The 17787-nt window shown below is 39.2% G+C and overlaps 1 non-coding gene across 1 annotated transcript; it reads right to left on the bottom strand.

Moving 5' to 3' along the window:
• Positions 1 to 13259: 13259 nt before the first annotated feature.
• On the bottom strand, positions 13260 to 13365 carry LOC128294499 (small nucleolar RNA R71). The gene has a single exon (XR_008284808.1). It is a non-coding gene; the product is annotated as a small nucleolar RNA R71 (small nucleolar RNA).
• Positions 13366 to 17787: the final 4422 nt, after the last annotated feature.

Genomic DNA, 17787 nt, shown 5'->3' with positions numbered 1-17787 from the left:
CGTACAGGTGCTCTAGCATCAGATCTCACAGTAGTGTCTCGTGTCGTACATATACCACGACTCACATTTCCAACATTATGAGATGGTCTCCCTCTAATTATAGTGTTACTTGGCCTTGCACTCTAAGCATTATCTTTTTCAGCTAACTCTGGGCAATCTCTAATAAAATGATCTCGTGAACCACAACTTTAACAAGTTCTATTATTATTTTTCACCTAGCAATCTCCAATATGCCGTCTTCCACACTATTGACACTCGGGTTTAACATCTTTTACATTACCAACACTCAATACCGATGTGGCTTGAGTTTTAGGGTTGGTGTATTGCTTTCCACAATCTCTATTCTGATATCCCACTGAAGCTGTTGATCGGTTAAAATAGTCTCTGGATTTCTTCGATAAGGAATGATAAGATTTATTCATTGATCTCTTCCTTGAATCTCTTACCTCTGAATCAGCCTTTCTCTTTTCTTTTCTAAGATCCTCAGCTTTACAGGCGTTCTCAACCAGTACTACAAATTCTTTCAATTCAAGTATCCCGACTAACAGCTTTATGTCTTCATTCAACCCGTTAACAAATTGTTAGCACATGATTTCCTAAGTAAACACATATTCTCGAGCATATTTACTTAAACGTCCGAACTCTGTTTCACACTTAGTAATAGTCATTCGGCCTTGGTTCAACTCTAGAAACTCTTTATGTTTCTGATCGAGAAATCTTTGACTTATGTACTTTTTTCGGAACTCAGTCTGAAATAATTCTTAGGTAATCTGTTCTCTAGGAACCACCTATGTCAATGTTTTCCACCAATGATATGCATTATCTCTAAGCAAAGATACCACACATTTGATACATTCTTTAGGAGTACAAGATAATTCCTCAAACACTCGGATCGTATTCTCGAGCCAAAACTCAGCTCTCTCAGCATCATCATCAACTATAGCTCGAAACTCTACAGCTCCATGTTTCCAAATCATATCAACAAGTGGCTTACTCAATTGAATCGAATCTATCACTTGTGGTACAATTGGGACTTGTTGAGGAACAGGTGGAGTGGAGGTTGTTGAGCAGTCAAATTCGTTCAAACAAATTCCATAAATCACTCACTCATCATTTGGAAGAAGGCTTGTTTAACTTCTCCCTCGTGACTACTAGTTACAAGTCTAAAATCAGACTGCACTACCCTTTGAGTGGGAGCATGTGCATTACTTTCAACATATCCAGCTACGGCTCGATCGGGATTCATTTTCTATATGAAAACACAATTTAACTGTTAGCAATCATCACAATATCGCAGTTTATATATATGGCATGTATTACTAAACTCTCACTCACTATGTTTGTTCTAGATCGACTAAACCATAGCTCTTATACCAATAAATGTAACCACCCTAACCCATATTCGATGCAGAAATAAGGTTATGAGGAATTACCAAATAATACACTTAATTCACATACATTTATACATTCAAAATCAAAACCCATTCAAGTACATTCAAATTGTCCCTTATAAGGATCTACGAACCTAAAAACATGCTTAAAAGTGGTTCGGGACTAAACCGATAATATATGAAAACTTTGAGAAACTTATAAAAATTTTCCAACATTTAAAGGTCACATGCCCATGTGAATAGGCCGTGTGCCTCACATAACCACCAGACACGCTCGTGTCACAAGCCGTGTGAAAATAGGGATACATTCTGACTTGCACCACACGGCCGGAGACACGCCCGTGTGCCGTGGCCATGGAAAATTTGGGGGGGTTACTGACTTGGGTCACACGGTCGGCCACAAGCCCATGTGTCACACACAGCCAGTAGACACGCCTGTTTGTCTAGGCCGTGTCAAAACTATAGGGTATACTGCCTTAATTTGAAGGGCTACCCCAAGGGACACACGGCTGTGTAACATGACCATGTGTCACACATGGCTGAGACACACGTCCGTGTCTCTGGCCGTGTGCACAAAAATAGGCCATTTGCAAATCCAATTTGCCACCTTTTTCTCATGCACACCTAGCAACCAAAATGGTACCTGTAACAGCCCGAATTTGGGGCTAGTCGGAATAGTGGTCTTGGGACCACAAATCCAGAGTCTAATAAATTATTTTATTTTTATTTTGGAGTCATAGAATGTTTAAAATAGTGCATGAAAATTTTGGTGAAGTAATTTTAACGTTTGTGAGCATAATTGCAAGAAATGACTAAATCGCATAAAATGCAAAAGTCCTAAATTGATAGCTAAAGGTGTCAAATAGCTAAAGAATAAATATTGGTGGTCTTTAAATGGAAATTAGACCCTATTGTGATAGCTTGGCCGGCAATGGAGATAAAAATGTTGAAAATTCAACATTAGGTAATTTTGATGACATAAGGTGTAATATAATAATACCTAAGCCTAGCTATCATATTTTTCTTTCATTCTCTCTTCATTTTCATTGATTTTTCAGCCATTTTTAAGGGTTTTGAGCTTCAAAAATTTCAACAACTTATTCCTCTCACAAGTAAGTGATTTCCATACCCTTTGTTGATGATTTTTTGCATTTTTAGAACCCTTATAACATAAGCTTTCAAATGAGGGGACTATTTTGCAAAATGGCTGGAAGTCTAGGGTTTTTCCATGAGAGCATTTAGGGTGTTTTCTGAAATTTTATGGAAGAATATGAAACTTAGTTGGGTGATAAACAACTTTTGTGAAAAGATTTTTTATGAAAACACCTAAAATGACCATTTTGCGTAAGTTATAAAATAGTTGTTAAATATGTGAAATAGTGGCAATTTGGAGTTTCTATAAGAGTAAAAAGGGTTCGGCTAAGCTTAAGATGAGAAGAAATTTGATAAAATTTGATTTTCAAACCTAGGGGTAAAATGGTCATTTTGTCAAAGCCTAGGGGCAAAATGGTCATTTCACCAAAGAAGTGAAATTTTGATTTCTTAATTTTATTGAGTGTCTAAATAAGTGTATTTTGCTATTATAGATCAAGAAATACCGAATTCAAATCTAGACAAGGGAAAGCCAAGCAAATAGACTAAACCGACTAGTCGCAACATTTTGTAATCCGAGGTAAGTTGTATATAAATAATACAACTTACATTGATAATATATGTGTTTGAATTATATTGGAATTAGTATAACATAAATTGCTTGATTGTAGAAATGAGAAAATGTGATGAGAGTAGAGATAGTAGAATTCCCGATTGAACCTTAGGAAATAAATCTGATATTCATGCCATAACGTTTGGGTCACTTGTGTAAGCTAGTGTAAGACATGTCTGGGACATGCATCGGCCACAAAATGAGATTCAGTGTAAGACCATGTCTAAGACATGGCTTTAGCATTGAGAGGAGTGCCAGTGTAAGACGTGTCTGGGACATGCATCGGCCTCGAGATGTAAGTCAGTGTAAGACATGTCTGGGATATGGCATCGGCACTTTACCCCATGTTTGAGGCTTATGGAATATCCGATAGTGCTCCAAATGGTTCAACGGTGAAAGTTATAATTTCTAGTTAATAAGGAAAGTATAAACATGTTGTGAGTGGTACAAGTACCTATTCGGTATGTATAAAATGTGAGTCCAATATATGCTATATGATGTGTGTTTAATATTTACGAGTAAGTTTTACTTATACCAACTTGTATGTTATGAGCTTGTTGATGAATGTTAAAGTTGTGTTTTATATTTATTTATGTGCAACTTACTAAGCCTTATGCTTACTCCCTCTCCTTTTCTATTTTCCTATAGTGCTGCCTATCTAGCACAAGGACCAACTGAAGTCAGAGATATCAATCACACTATCAATCGAAGAATTCGGTATAGTTTGATTTTTATTTTTGAATATGGCATGTCTAGGGATTTAGACTTGTTTTTTGTGTTATCATTAATTTGGCCAAATGTGTTGGCTTGGGATAAATCTCTCATTTTGTATTTAGCCTCAAATGACGGCTAATATTCCTTTTGATTTGTATGCAAAGATCTTATTTTCATAGATGAAAAAAATGCACAAATGGAATGTTGTCTATTGTGGCTGATTTGGTTGCATGAGATAGTCTTCTCTTGATTGTGGTTGCTATTATGTAGGTTGTGTAAGTAAGGGTGGCAAGTAGGCTTGGTAAATAGCCTTATATTGTCCTTACAGGTAGACACACGGGCGTGTATCTAGGACGTGTATGACTCACGGTTTGCCCTATGGGCGTGTGGTCCGGCCGTGTGTCCCCAGCACGTAAAAATTTCAGGTTAGTATGCATGATAGTAAACACATGGGCAGAGACACAGCCATGTGTCTCAGCCGTGTGATGGATACAGCCTAGCACACAGGCATGTGCCTTGGCCGTGTGACATTTTGGGGATGCTGACGTCAGAAATAGAATGTCCATGTCTTTGCACAAGGGCTAGGACACGAGCATGTCATGGTTGTGTCAAGGACACAAGCCAGGGACATGAGCGTGTGCCAGGCCGTGTGAAAACCCCTGTAGGTGTGCATTTAGATTTAATTCCACACGTGTGAAGGACACAGGCATGTCCCTATATTGCTTAGGCCGTGTAAGCCACACGGGCCATCAACACGACCATGTTGAAATGGCCACACGAGCGTGTTGGCCTTCTACACTGGCATGTACCCTGTTTCAAAGTCAAATTTTCTATAGATGGTTTAAGGACCCGGGTTGATCCCGAATAGTTTTCAATTCTCGATTTGGGGCTTGTAGGCCCAAAATAAGAAGTTTAAAGTAGAAATTGAAAAAGTTCTAAATTGGACCAAGTCTTGGTGACTTGAGGAACATTTGTGTGCATGAAATCGTGTTAGGTAATGCCTCGTATTCCGTTCTGGCATATGTTACAGGTATGGGGTGTTACAGTACCATTTCATTACATATATAGGCAACCAAAATTTGCCAATGCATACACATCTCATGCTATTTATCCTCAACCATTTCAACTACTAAATTCCATTTTCAAAACATACCAAAATATCATGCCAAATTCATCACAACATACATAAGTTTCAAATGCATTAACTCATCATCTTATCATCTATTTCATGTCACAAAACACACCATATTACCATCTCAATATCAAACCACAATATGCCAACTTCCAAGCATTAGTACATCAATTAATAACCAATCAAATGAACCACCATTTAGCTATATCAAACAAGCCAACACATAAGACATATATATATCAGATATATTACCATCAAACACACAATTTAAGCCAACTTAAATGGCCATACACACCAACATTTACAAGCCAAATTTCATGGCTAAAATCATAACACCAAAACATACCAAGATGACATTAGCCTATACATGCCAAATACCATATATACAAAACTTCCTAAAGTATCAAAAAGCTGATCAATAGTCTGAGGATGGCTCCCAATGATCCCCGACGTCTGAGCTAGCTTTGATACTCTATAAAACACAGATAAATAACACACAGTAAGCTTTATAGCTTAGTAAGTTCGTACCAAATATACTCAACAGTTCATAACATACAAATCATCATTTTGAACTAATTAATATCTAAATCATGGTGACCAACAAACTTTTCTCATACTTACTCAAGTGTTTATGAACAAGTTCACAACTTATTATCTTTAAATTTCAAGTGCATACCTATGCAAATTCATATCGAACTCATACTTTTATGTAACACTGTCGAATACTCGATATCTCACACACTAAGTGCCAAAGCATAGTCAAAGCTATTATAATATTGCACACTAAGTGCCAAAGCATAGCCGAAGCTATTATAATCTCGCACACTAAGTGCCTTTCATAGCCGAAGCTATCTCAGTCTCGCACACTAAGTGCCATATATAGCCGAAGCTATTCTGACTTACACACTAAGTGCCAAACATAGTCGATTTGTTTTCATACACAACAGTAGTCTCATATATACAATTTATGCAATATTAAATCATTAAAAGCATAATTGTAACAATGTTTATCACATATGAACTTACCTCATACTTTGAGTTGACGAATCGAATTAATTACTCGGTAATCTTTCCTTTCCCATGATCCAATTCCGAATATTTCTTTCTTGATCTATATGTATTCAAAATTAACTCATGTAATCATTCATTCATTCAATTTAATCCACAAACATATATTTTGGCATTTTTACACTTTAGCCCCTAAAGTTCCACTTTTATTCAATTTAGTCCCTATTTCTTAAAAACACAATTTACAACAATTTCAATTAAACCCAAGCTATTCAAATTTCTATAGGCTCCATAACAACCCATTTTTATCAATATTTCACACATTTAACCACACATTTTCATCTTTTCACAAATTAATCCTTATTTGACATTTTTGTCAAAAATCACTTTACAAAACATTAAAATCTATCAAAAAATAATCATTTTCCATTATCAAACATTCAAAAGCTCATGGATTCATCAATGGAATTTTACAAAATCATCAACAAACTCAAAAACTAGGACATGGGCTAGCTAGAACATGAAGTAACGATCACAAAAACATAGAAATCATCAAAAATTAAGCTCAAAACATACCTCAATCAAGATGAACAAGGGTCGAACCTTCTAAGCTCCCAAAACCCTTATTTTCTTTTGTTTTTCGATTAAGATAAAGAGAAATCAAAGATGAAATTGTTTTTGTTTTGTTTTATTATCATTAATAACCATTTTACAAATTTACCCTTAATTAAACAATTTAAAAACAACTTTGTAACACCCCAAACTCGTCCTAGACGTTATGGCCAAACTTGTGGTGTCACATTGAAGTGTGATTTGAAAAGCGTCGTTCTATTTGAAAATTTCTGTACATTATTAAGTCTTTATGGTGATCCTTTACAAAACCTTTAAGTATCTTAATCGTTGATAAAAACTTATGCAAGCTTAGCAAATGTTTACTCATTTTAAGTTGTGATTACGCTTTAAAAATATTGCTTGTAGCGGAAGCTTTTGAAATATATTATAATGACGTGGTGTTTTAAAACCATTTATATTTTTGAAAATTCATGTCCTACTTCTAGCAGTTATAAAGTAAGACAATTGAAAATCCAAAAATCTAAAATAAAACTTTAAGAGGCTTTATTACATAACCAAAACCCAATTATTCAATTTAAAGAACAAAAGTATTTAACCGTAGTAAACAGTCATGTGGCCCCCATCGAGTCCCTCACAGCACCGACCCACCTAAAGATTACTTGCACAGGAAAGCAGAATGGTGAGTTTATGAAAACTTAATGTGTATTCCCTTTACAATAATCAGACAATCCGTAGGCAAAACAGTTTGGGCTTAAGCCCGTTTCAATAAATTCAAATGTCGTTGTAAGTTTTAGCCCATTACGAAGAATAAAGATTGCAGGGCCTTAACTCACATCGTAATGTTGATAAATATGCAAACAGAAATCCTACCCATCCATCCTCTACACTCCACTCTTTCCAGCCCTACACTCCAGGTGGGGATAAAATCGACCCACCCGTCCTTACACTCCAAATATAGCACCGACTGCGGCACTATTTAGTAATTGCAGCAGAGTCGCCAGTAGTTGCAATAGAGCTACCAATATAGTACACTTCCTCTAAATATATTAAACCCACCGCTATGCAACATGTCATGTCATAATATAATTCGTGTATGCAAAATGTCATGCTCGAATACAGTCAAACATATCATATGGGTATATCAGTCATTTTACCTCTTAGGGGTATAATGGTCATTTCATCAGTATGGGGTCTAAGTATACTTACCAACCCAACAGTAGGTCCTCTTGGGCGACCCGTGCGACCTTAATCATTCAAACAGTGAAAATGGACTCAGAGCCCAAAGCCTGACCCATATGGGCCCACACCCCCTTACGGCCCATAAAGCCCAACATGACCTTGGTCATGTGAACAACACAGCCCGGCCCAATAATCTCCACACATCTATATGGTTTACCTTTATAGGGCCCACATGGCCCATTTCGGCCGAACGTGGCCCAAAGTAGCCTAAGCCCACGAAATCGCTCACGGTGGACTCTACGATCAAATGCTCATGCTTATGCGTTCGAATGATCACACGAGTAAACGCACGTCTGTGTAGCATTAATGGTAATAATTTCTGGCTTTTGCCTATTTATGATTTAAGAAGTGTGATTACACACCTGATTATGGAATTGCCCTACTGGCCCACGAGTACTCCAATCTATTTCCAGTAGAAGTTTTTGATAATAGACTAAATTCGAACTAAAGCAAACCCTAATCGAAACACTTTTTCATATCATTACCTATCCCTTACTTTGACCGATCTAAGAACTATTGCAAGCAATCGTTTCCAATCCTTAGAGACTACATGCAACCCATACATCCTTTGTAAACTAGTATCATACACAATCCATTATACCAACTGTATAGTCACTTACCAAAAGCGAAGACTAAGAGTGAGGGATAGCAGTATTCGGCCAACACCCCAAAGCACACCTTATTTCAAGGCACGAGATGCAACAATCTCACTCTCTTGCAGAAAACATCAAAAAAGAGAGTTAATAAACAAGGTTATTTCAGCCAAAACAAAAGAGGGAAGGAGAGGAATAAAGTGATGGAAAGGGAGAAAGAACCTTGCACTTGACCCCTAACCGATTGCTCAAGGAACCACTTAAAAGCCGAAACACAATAGGGGTAGAGAGAGATGTAGGGAGATTAAGCTAGCAACGAGAAACCAAATGAGTAGAGAGGGAGAGGAGGCAAGTGATATTCAGCCAAAGCAGAAAGAGGGAAAGCGCAGTTGACAGAAGGAAGAAAAGCAAAGAGGGGACCAAAAAGGTATTCGGTCAAGCAAAAAAAATGAGAGAGGGAGACGGTGGAGAAGTTCAGTTAAGAAAAGAAATCGAAAGAAGAAACTTGTCAAACCATGAAAGTTCTATGCTACAATTGGCCCCAAAAAGAGTAATACCAAAAGAAAAACCCGATGAAAGGAAGACAATACAACACAGAGACAGAATTTAGCATCAAGGGGAAAAAAATTGAAAAGCAAAATGATCACACCTACAATGACTGCCAAAGCTGAATTTTGCCAGGAGTGAGAGTCCCACTTCGGTAAAACTTCATCCACCCCTTTCAAACTCCTAAAATCCCTCCCCAAATCACTCCTAATATCACTCAACTTAATCCTACCTAACCACATCTCCACTAGCAGAACTTCCCTCCAACAAGTCCCCAGAATTCGGCCACCACTCCCCCTACTCCTCAACACTCCAATCTCAGTCCAACAACAACACCTCCTCAGCGTCAGTAATAAGCAAAATAAAATAACACTTGTGTTGACAAGCCTCAAACCTCATATCCTCTAGAACACTCCACACACCTTCAACCACTATATTAGTAGGCTTTCTATGTCATACTTTAACCACATTTATTTAAGAAGCCCACTATCTATAGCCAGGGTTTATTCAAGTAGAAGAAAAATTTTGCTCAAGCCAAGACTTGAACCCATGACTTCCCGGACACTCCCAAAGCACTAAACCATTAAGGCAACAAACATTCACGTCACAAACACAAAAAATTAACTTTTACAGGGGTTTTCAAGATTTGGGGCGTTACAATTCTACCCTCCTTAAAAAAAATTTTGGCCTCGAAATTTACCTGATCAAAATGGATGATGGTATTGTTGTCGCATCGCCTCCTTAGGTTCCCACGTTGCTTCCTTAAAACTGTGATTATGCCATAGTACCTTAACCAGTGGAATAGAATTTCTCCTCAAAACCTTTACATCACAGTCTAAAATTTGAACTGGCTCCTCCTCAAAGGTCAGATCTGGCCTAACCTCAATATCCTCAGTCAAGACGATGTGTACAGGATCAGAGCGATATCGCTTCCACATAGAGACGTGGAACAGATTATGAATCTGGTCCAACTCTGAAGGTAACTCAAGTTGATAGGCAAACGGTCCCACATGCTTTAGTATACGGTAAGGCCTAATGAGCCTAGGGCTCAGCTTGCCCTTCCGTCTAAAACTCAGTACCTTCTTCCATGGTAAGACCTTGAGAAAAACTAAGTCTCCCATGGAATAATCAATCTCCTTACGTTTCAGATCCGCATACAACTTTTTTTTTTCTGATACTACCTTCAGTCTATCTTGAATCAATCTAACTTTTTCCTGGGTATCAGAAATCAATTCAGGGCCTAGAACACACTGCTCGCCTAACTCAGTCCAACAAGAAGGAGTACAACACCTACGATCATATAATGCCTTGTAAGGTGCCTTCTGTATGCTAGACTGGTAGCTATTGTTATATGCAAACTCTGCTAGCGGCAAGTAATCCTCCTAACTGCCTCGAAAATCTATTACACAACTTCTTAACATGTCCTCCACTATCTGAATCACCCTTTCTGACTGACCGTCTGTCTGAGGATGGAACGCAATACTGAAGTCTAGCCAGTGCTTCATGTAGCTTCTTCTAAAATCGAGACATGAAGCGAGGATCTCTGTCAGATATTATAGAGATCGGTACCCCATGTAGTCCCACTATTTCTGACACATACAGCTTAGCCAGTTTCTGCAGCAAGTAATCAGTACGTAATGGTATGAAATAGGAAGATTTGGTCAATCGATCCATGATGACCCATACCGAGTCCTTTTTAGAAGGCGTTAAGGGTAACCCACTCACAAAGTCCATCGTCACCCTCTCCCACTTCCACAGCAGAATCTTAACTGGCTGAAGCAACCCTGAAGGTAACTAATATTCAGCTTTAACCTACTGACAAGTAAGGTATTTACTCACAAAGTCGGTAACTTCTCGTTTAAGACCTAGCCACCAATATAACTCACGAAGGTCTCGGTACATCTTATTCCCTCCAGGATACATAGCATAAGGACTACTATGTGCCTCCTACAAAATCAACTACCTCAAATCAGTATCTTCCGGTACGCAGACTCTCCTGCGGAAATAAAGTACGCTTTCGCTATTCAGTCCAAAAACTGAAGTTTCCCTACTCTCTACCTATCGGAAATAAAGACCCAATCACTCATCCTCCAACATTTCACCCTTGATCTATTCAGTCCATGTTGGTTTAACCTGAAATTCGGCCAATAGACTACTATCATCGAATAAGCTAAGACAACCAAACATTGCTCTTAGATCAATCATAGCCTTATGATAAACACCAAATTATACATGTTTTTACCCCAAATACTTAGCATACTTATGGATGTTTACTATTAGATTTATGGATTTTGGTGCTCTTAATCCGGTTATTTCATGTTTTGTACTCAAGAGAGCACCAAGGGTCAAAAGGAGCCAAAAACGAGCTAAAAAGAGACAAAACGGACCAAATCGAGAAGACCATACGGCCAAAGCCTTACCACACGGGCAGCTCACACGCTCGTGCATTTTGAGGGTGTCGACCAAGGTTTACACGACTCACACGGCCTAGCCATTGAGCCCCCACGGCCGTGGCAATTTAATGGATCGAACACGGCCTGGTAACCACGTCACACGGCCATGGCACACGAGTGTGTCCCTTTTTCAAGGATTTGTATTTTACACGGAAAAAAGATACTTAGGGGACAAAAAAGCCAATCAAAAGCCTATATAAACACCCAAAGTATGACCTAGAAAAAGGCCTCTCTCTCCAGAACTTTTTTGGAACACAGAACCACACGCCGGAAATTACTTGAAGGAAGTCAGACGATCCATATCAAAAGCCGGAGCTACTCCAAGACTGAAGATCTCTCTCAGAATTCCTTCAGGGGTTTTAGAGTTTTTTTTATGTTTTGTTATTTTCATACTTTTGAGATGTACTCTTATTTTATTATGAACTAAACTCCTTAGATACCTAAGGGGATAAAACCTATGATGGATCTTGTTATTATTATTTGAACTATATGATAAATACTTGATTTGTTCTTAATTATGTGTTCTTAATGCTGGAGGTAATTTTGGGAATTAATTCATGATTTGATGTGCTTATGCAGAGGAGGAATAGACCCTGCCTAAGTGTATATTTGGCATAATTAAGCGGAGTTGATCGGGCACCTAGAAATGGGGTTATGAGATTTTACCGGATTAGGGTGAAACCTAATATGGGAGTCCATAGATTGAGCTAATGCAACCCTAGAGTGTTAATTAGAGAAAAGTCTCGGTTATTCAATCTAGGGGTTAGACGTTATTAGTCTTGAATAGGGATAATAACATAGGTTAAGGAGTCTCACGGATCAAGTCAAGTGAATAAATCGTCCGGTTCAGAGTCAGATAATAAGTGAAATCTAGGTGGATTTCTCCTTAGGTGTCGTATTTATCAATTGCTTTTCTTCAAGTCTTTTTCCAAACTTTCTCTCTGCTTTGATTAAATTAGTTAATTAGTTTAGATAAATAGTTTAATAAACAAACCCTTTTATTCTTAGGCTAGATAATAAAAAGATAGTTATTACTAGTACTTTTGGTTCCCTTGGGTACGACATCCCGGTCTTGCCATTACTATACAATTGTTCGATAGGTGCCCTTGCCTTTTCGTCGTGATTATAGTTAGTCTAGGTTTGATCTTCATTATAAAAATTCATTACTTGTTGCGAATCACTACGATCAAGTTTTTGGCGCCGTTGTCGGGGATCTGAAATATTAGAAAGACTAAATTTTTATTACTTTAGCCATTTATTTTTCTTGCAATTTAATTTTATTTTACTATTTATTAATTTACTTTTTCTTTCTCTTGGCAGGTTTTTATAGTTTATGACTAGAAGAAACCCGTTAGAACCCTTATTTTTATATGAAGAAATTGATGGAACAGTTCGTAGAAATTAACGAGAAATAAGGCGTAGTTTACGATACACAGAAAACGAACAAAAATACAATACTCAACCTCCAACCGATGAGATGGCTGAAAACCAAGACAATCAGTTGCCTCCTGCAATTGCAGCTAATCAAAATCTGCTCCACATACTATGTATGACTATGCTAAACCCTCTTTATGAGAACTGAATCAAGTATAGTTAGACACGCTATTGTGCATAATAATTTTGAATTAAAACCTAACACTATTCAGATGATACAGTAGTTTGTTCAGTTTGATGGTTTGCAGGATGAAGATCCCAACACTCACTTAGCAATTTTTTTGGAATTGTGCGATACATTCAAAATCAATGGCGTTTCTGATGATGCCATCCATTTTTGGTTATTTCCCTTCTCACTGAGAAACAAATCTAAACAGTGGTTAAACTCATTACCACGAGGGTCTATCACCACTTGGGAGCAAATGACTGAGAAATTTTTACTAAAATATTCTTCGCAGGCTAAAACGGATAAATTACACAATGATATCTCTTCTTTTGTGCAGATGGACTTAGAAACACTTTACAATGTATGGGAGAGATACAAGGATCTATTGAGAAGGTGCCCTCACCATGGGTTGCCTCTATGGCTGCAAGTTTAAACGTTCTACAATGTTGTGAATCCCTCGACAGGACAAATGATTGACGCAGCTGCTGGCGGAACCATCAACAATAAAACACCGGAGGATGCCTACTAATTCATAGAAGAGATGTCACTGAACAACTATCAGTGGCAAGTCATGAGGACAGCCTACAAAAATAGTCGGCGTTTATAATATCGATTCAGCCACCATGCTCTCTAATCAGGTAGAACTTCTCAATAAAAAGATTGATAGTTTTCTTGGTTCTACGCAGGTACATCTAGTAATGAGGTGTAACTCAAGCGGAGGAGGTGTGCATACAAAATATCAATCCTTCAATCCCAAACTGAAGAGGAACAAGTCAACTATATGGGTAATAATAACTTTAGATCTTAAAATAACCCATACAGTAATACTTATAATGTAGGTTGCAGGAACCACCCAAATTTTTCCTAGGGAGGTCAAGGGAATCAAAAGCCACAAAATCCTCAGGGTTTTCAACAGCCACCTTATCAACAAGAAAAGAAGCCGAACCTTGAGGAGATGCTCTCTAAATTCATCTCGGTGTCAGAAACCCATTTTCAAAATACCTAGACTACACTTAAGAATCAACAAGCATCGATCCAAGGACTCAAAACTCAGATAGGCCAGCTATCCAAACTAATCTCCGAGCGACCACAAGGTAGCTTACCAAGTAATATGGAACCTAATCTGAGGGAACACCTCAATGCAATTAGCGCTCAAAATAAGGATGGACTCGTTATACCCGAGCCAGAAATACAGCAAAACAACGCAATGAACAAAGGACGAGAAGAGGTAAACGATAATGATCCCAAACAGGTAAGTAAGTACGAATCATGAACCTCGTGTGCCATATCCTAAAGCAATGATGAAAGACAGAACAGAAGAACAATTCAGTAAGTTTTTCAAACTCTTAAAGAAATTACATATTAACTTACCTTTTATTGAAGTTCTTTCGCAGATGCCTAATTCAACAAAATTTTTAAAGGAACTTCTAAGCAATAAAAGGAAATTACACGCTACATCGCATGTGGAACTCAATGCAGTCTGCTCAGCTATTCTGAAGAATAAGCTACCTAAAAAATTGAAAGATCTAGAGAGTTTTACAATTCCTTGCTTAATTGGTAGTTTATCTGTGAATAATGGTTTAGCTGATCTAGGGCAAGTATAAATGTTATGCCGTATAAAATGTTTAAACGACTAGGTCCCAGTAAACCCAAACAGACTAGGATGAGCATACAATTCCCTGACAAAACAGTTAGATTTTCTAAGGGTATTATTGAAGATGTTCTCGTTGAAATTGATAAATTTATTTACCAAGTAGACTTTGTAGTCTTAGATATGGATGAGGATAATGAGGTACCTTTAATTTTAGGACAACTCTTTTAGCAACTACCAAAAACTTTATTAATGTAGGCACAGGGGAGCTAACACTTCGTGCAGGTGACGACGCAGTAAAACTCCAAGCACGCGACTCAGTCAAAACCCCTAAGACTCAGGATAATGCTATAAAACCTGTCGATGATAAAACTAACATTCAATCGTCCTTGTAGGAACTTCCTCGAACCAAGACAACAGAGACAGTGCGCTACTATCATGAAGAGAACAAAGACGTCCATGAAGAACGAAGGCTATGGATAGAAGAGCTAGACGAATGGCGAGAACACAAACCGAGAACACATGATAAACTGAAACTATGCCAAAACAAGCCCGATACTTCTCCTAATCAACTTAAGGTAGGCGATAAAGTCTTACTAGATGCCATCGATCCTCACATTGTCACTACCATACCGAATGAGGAAATTCCTCTTACGGTACTCAGTATTTTTCCATTTGGTACGGTGGAGGTGAATCATCCCAAGTTCGGCACTTTAAAGGTAAACAACACCCGATTAAAACCTTATTTTAAGATTAACAGTAGGAACGAGGAGTATGAACTCCTCAAACCACCATGATAAATCAACGGAGAGGTAAGTCGAACTTAGACTATAAATAAGCGCTTCTTGGGAGGCAACCCGAGCACTAACATATTTTGATTTCTTTATTTTTAATTAATTTCTAACACTTCGAATCATTAACTTTATCTTTGAATTACAAAGTTTTTCAGCATACACAGCCAGGCACACGGGCATGCCTGAAGCCGTGGCCAACCAGGGGAAGAGACACAGCCATGCGAGACGACCGTGTTGAAGTAGGACATGATTTCCCTAAAACACGGGGTGTGATAAATCCCCACGACCGTGCGACATGGTCGTGGCAGAACTTGATAGGAAGAACATGGGCGTGGGATAGAAAACCACCGGCATGCCATGTACAAGGCTCGATTTTGTTTCTTTGACACGGGCATACAACATGCCTGTGCCATTCAGCCATGTACAACAATACACGGGCGTGGTACCATACCATACGGGCACTGGAGAAGCGAACAACGCGAGGCATTACTGTGCGAGATGGCCGTGTGCCACACACTCCTAAGACACACGGGCGTGTGATAGTAGCCGGGTACGACCACATTTTAAAAATTCGAAAAACACAAGCTACCCTCACAGCATATGGACGTGGCCCTAGGCCGTGTGCCCCTCTCCTATATAAACAAACCACTGCTCATCTTCTTCCTCCTTTCAAAACCCTAGCCGAAATCCACCCTCCACCAACCCCTACTCTCTGTTCCGGCCACCATTCCCTAGATTCTCACTTCTCCAACCCCCAAACCACCCTCAAAGTCACTGCAGTTGAATTAATCCCCATTTTCCCTCCCTATCCCCTCCATTTTCCCACCACACGGTTTCCTCTCAACGTCACACGCCTGTGCACCGCCTTACAACAGCCCTTGGTTCACTTTCTTAACCTTGTTTTTCCAATTTGTGTTGTTACATTAGTATTTTTCATGCTTTCCATAAATATTGTTACTATTACAAATATGTTTTAGACAAGTTAAGAATTTGCTTTAGAATTTTTTATATCTGACTTATTTAAAGCACTAAATAACATATACTAGTTTTAGGCCTATTGCTTAACTATTGATGTATCTTGGATTCTGTCAATGCTCATGTATTTTCAGGTATATTATGTCGTCATCAAGGGGCAAGAAGGCCACAGTCCCTTCCTCAAAAAGATGTAGGGGACCGGGTTCTTCCTCGGTACATGCTATAGCTGAAGTTAGGCACCCATTCCTTGAATTCCTGCAAGCTTCTCAGTAGGAGCTATTTCAGATACTCCGCGCACGACCCATCACCGCAGGTCACTTGGCTGCCATAGAGCAAGTCCAGCTCGCTGATGCCATCTGCACCCTCCTGTCCACCGACCTATGGGAACGGTTCTTCGCTATTACCGAGCCCACTTATTTAGAGCTAACTCTAGAACTATGCTCTACTTTTCATTTACAGGTGGTGATGACGAACAATGACGACCCAGGCACCATTCACTTCCGATTAGGTGGTCTAGTTCGTGCAATGAGTGTCCTAGAGTTTGGAATTGCTCTAGGACTTTACACCGATGAGTTTATGGAGGAGGAGGACATGAACGCACTCCCACGCAATATCCACATCTCCCCCTCCTTGTGCTGGAAGGCTTTGGCACCACTCTCTTCCACCTACGACCCCAGCCGCTCGAAGGCCTCAGCTCTCCCCCTTCCCTCTGCTATCTTCATGCCATATTGGCTCACACATTGACCGGAAGGAGAGAGAGCACTGGCGTCGTCAACACACACGACGCCTACTATCTATGGTGCATGGTGAATGCATACGTGACCAACTTGGCATATTTCATTACTTTCGCCATTCGCCATCAGACCGAGCGGCATAGGAAGGGAGTGATCTCTACCGGCCCCTATGTGACGCACCTTGCTAGACACTTCGGCCTCCTCAACACCGCGGCTCAGTCATCAGCACTTTCATTGATAGGTCAGATGTCCCCACAGGGCATCACAACTATGTTACACATGTGGATGATCGAGTGCTGACGTGGGACCGATCCTCCTCAATACTGTTTCTCACATGCCATTGACGAGGAGGATCTTGAGGACATTCCTGATGATGTTCCCCTACAGCACGAGGAGCCTTCGACCGTGTCACCTAGGGAATGACCAGTTCCTGCAGCTGCTTCACTGGCACATCTTTTCAACCGACTCGCCCACTTCGAACAGTACTGCACTATGCAGTTTGAGATGATCCACGAGTGAGATTGACGACGGGACCGATAGATGGACAATATACAGGCCATGATGCAGCAGCTGTGCCAGCACTTCCACATCGCCACTCTAGCACCACCACCTGAAGCCCCACCGACGAGGATCATTGAATCCTCCTATTTTATTTTTATTTATTCTTATTTTTATTTTCTTTTATTTCTTTTATTCTTATTTTTCTTTTGATTTTTATTTTTCAATTTTCTTATTTTGA

This window comes from Gossypium arboreum, chromosome 6 (assembly GCF_025698485.1).
Source record: "Gossypium arboreum isolate Shixiya-1 chromosome 6, ASM2569848v2, whole genome shotgun sequence".
In the NCBI taxonomy this organism is placed as follows: Eukaryota; Viridiplantae; Streptophyta; class Magnoliopsida; order Malvales; family Malvaceae; genus Gossypium; species Gossypium arboreum.
Note: the sequence above shows the minus strand (reverse complement) of the source record. Positions and strands in the feature narration are given on the sequence as shown.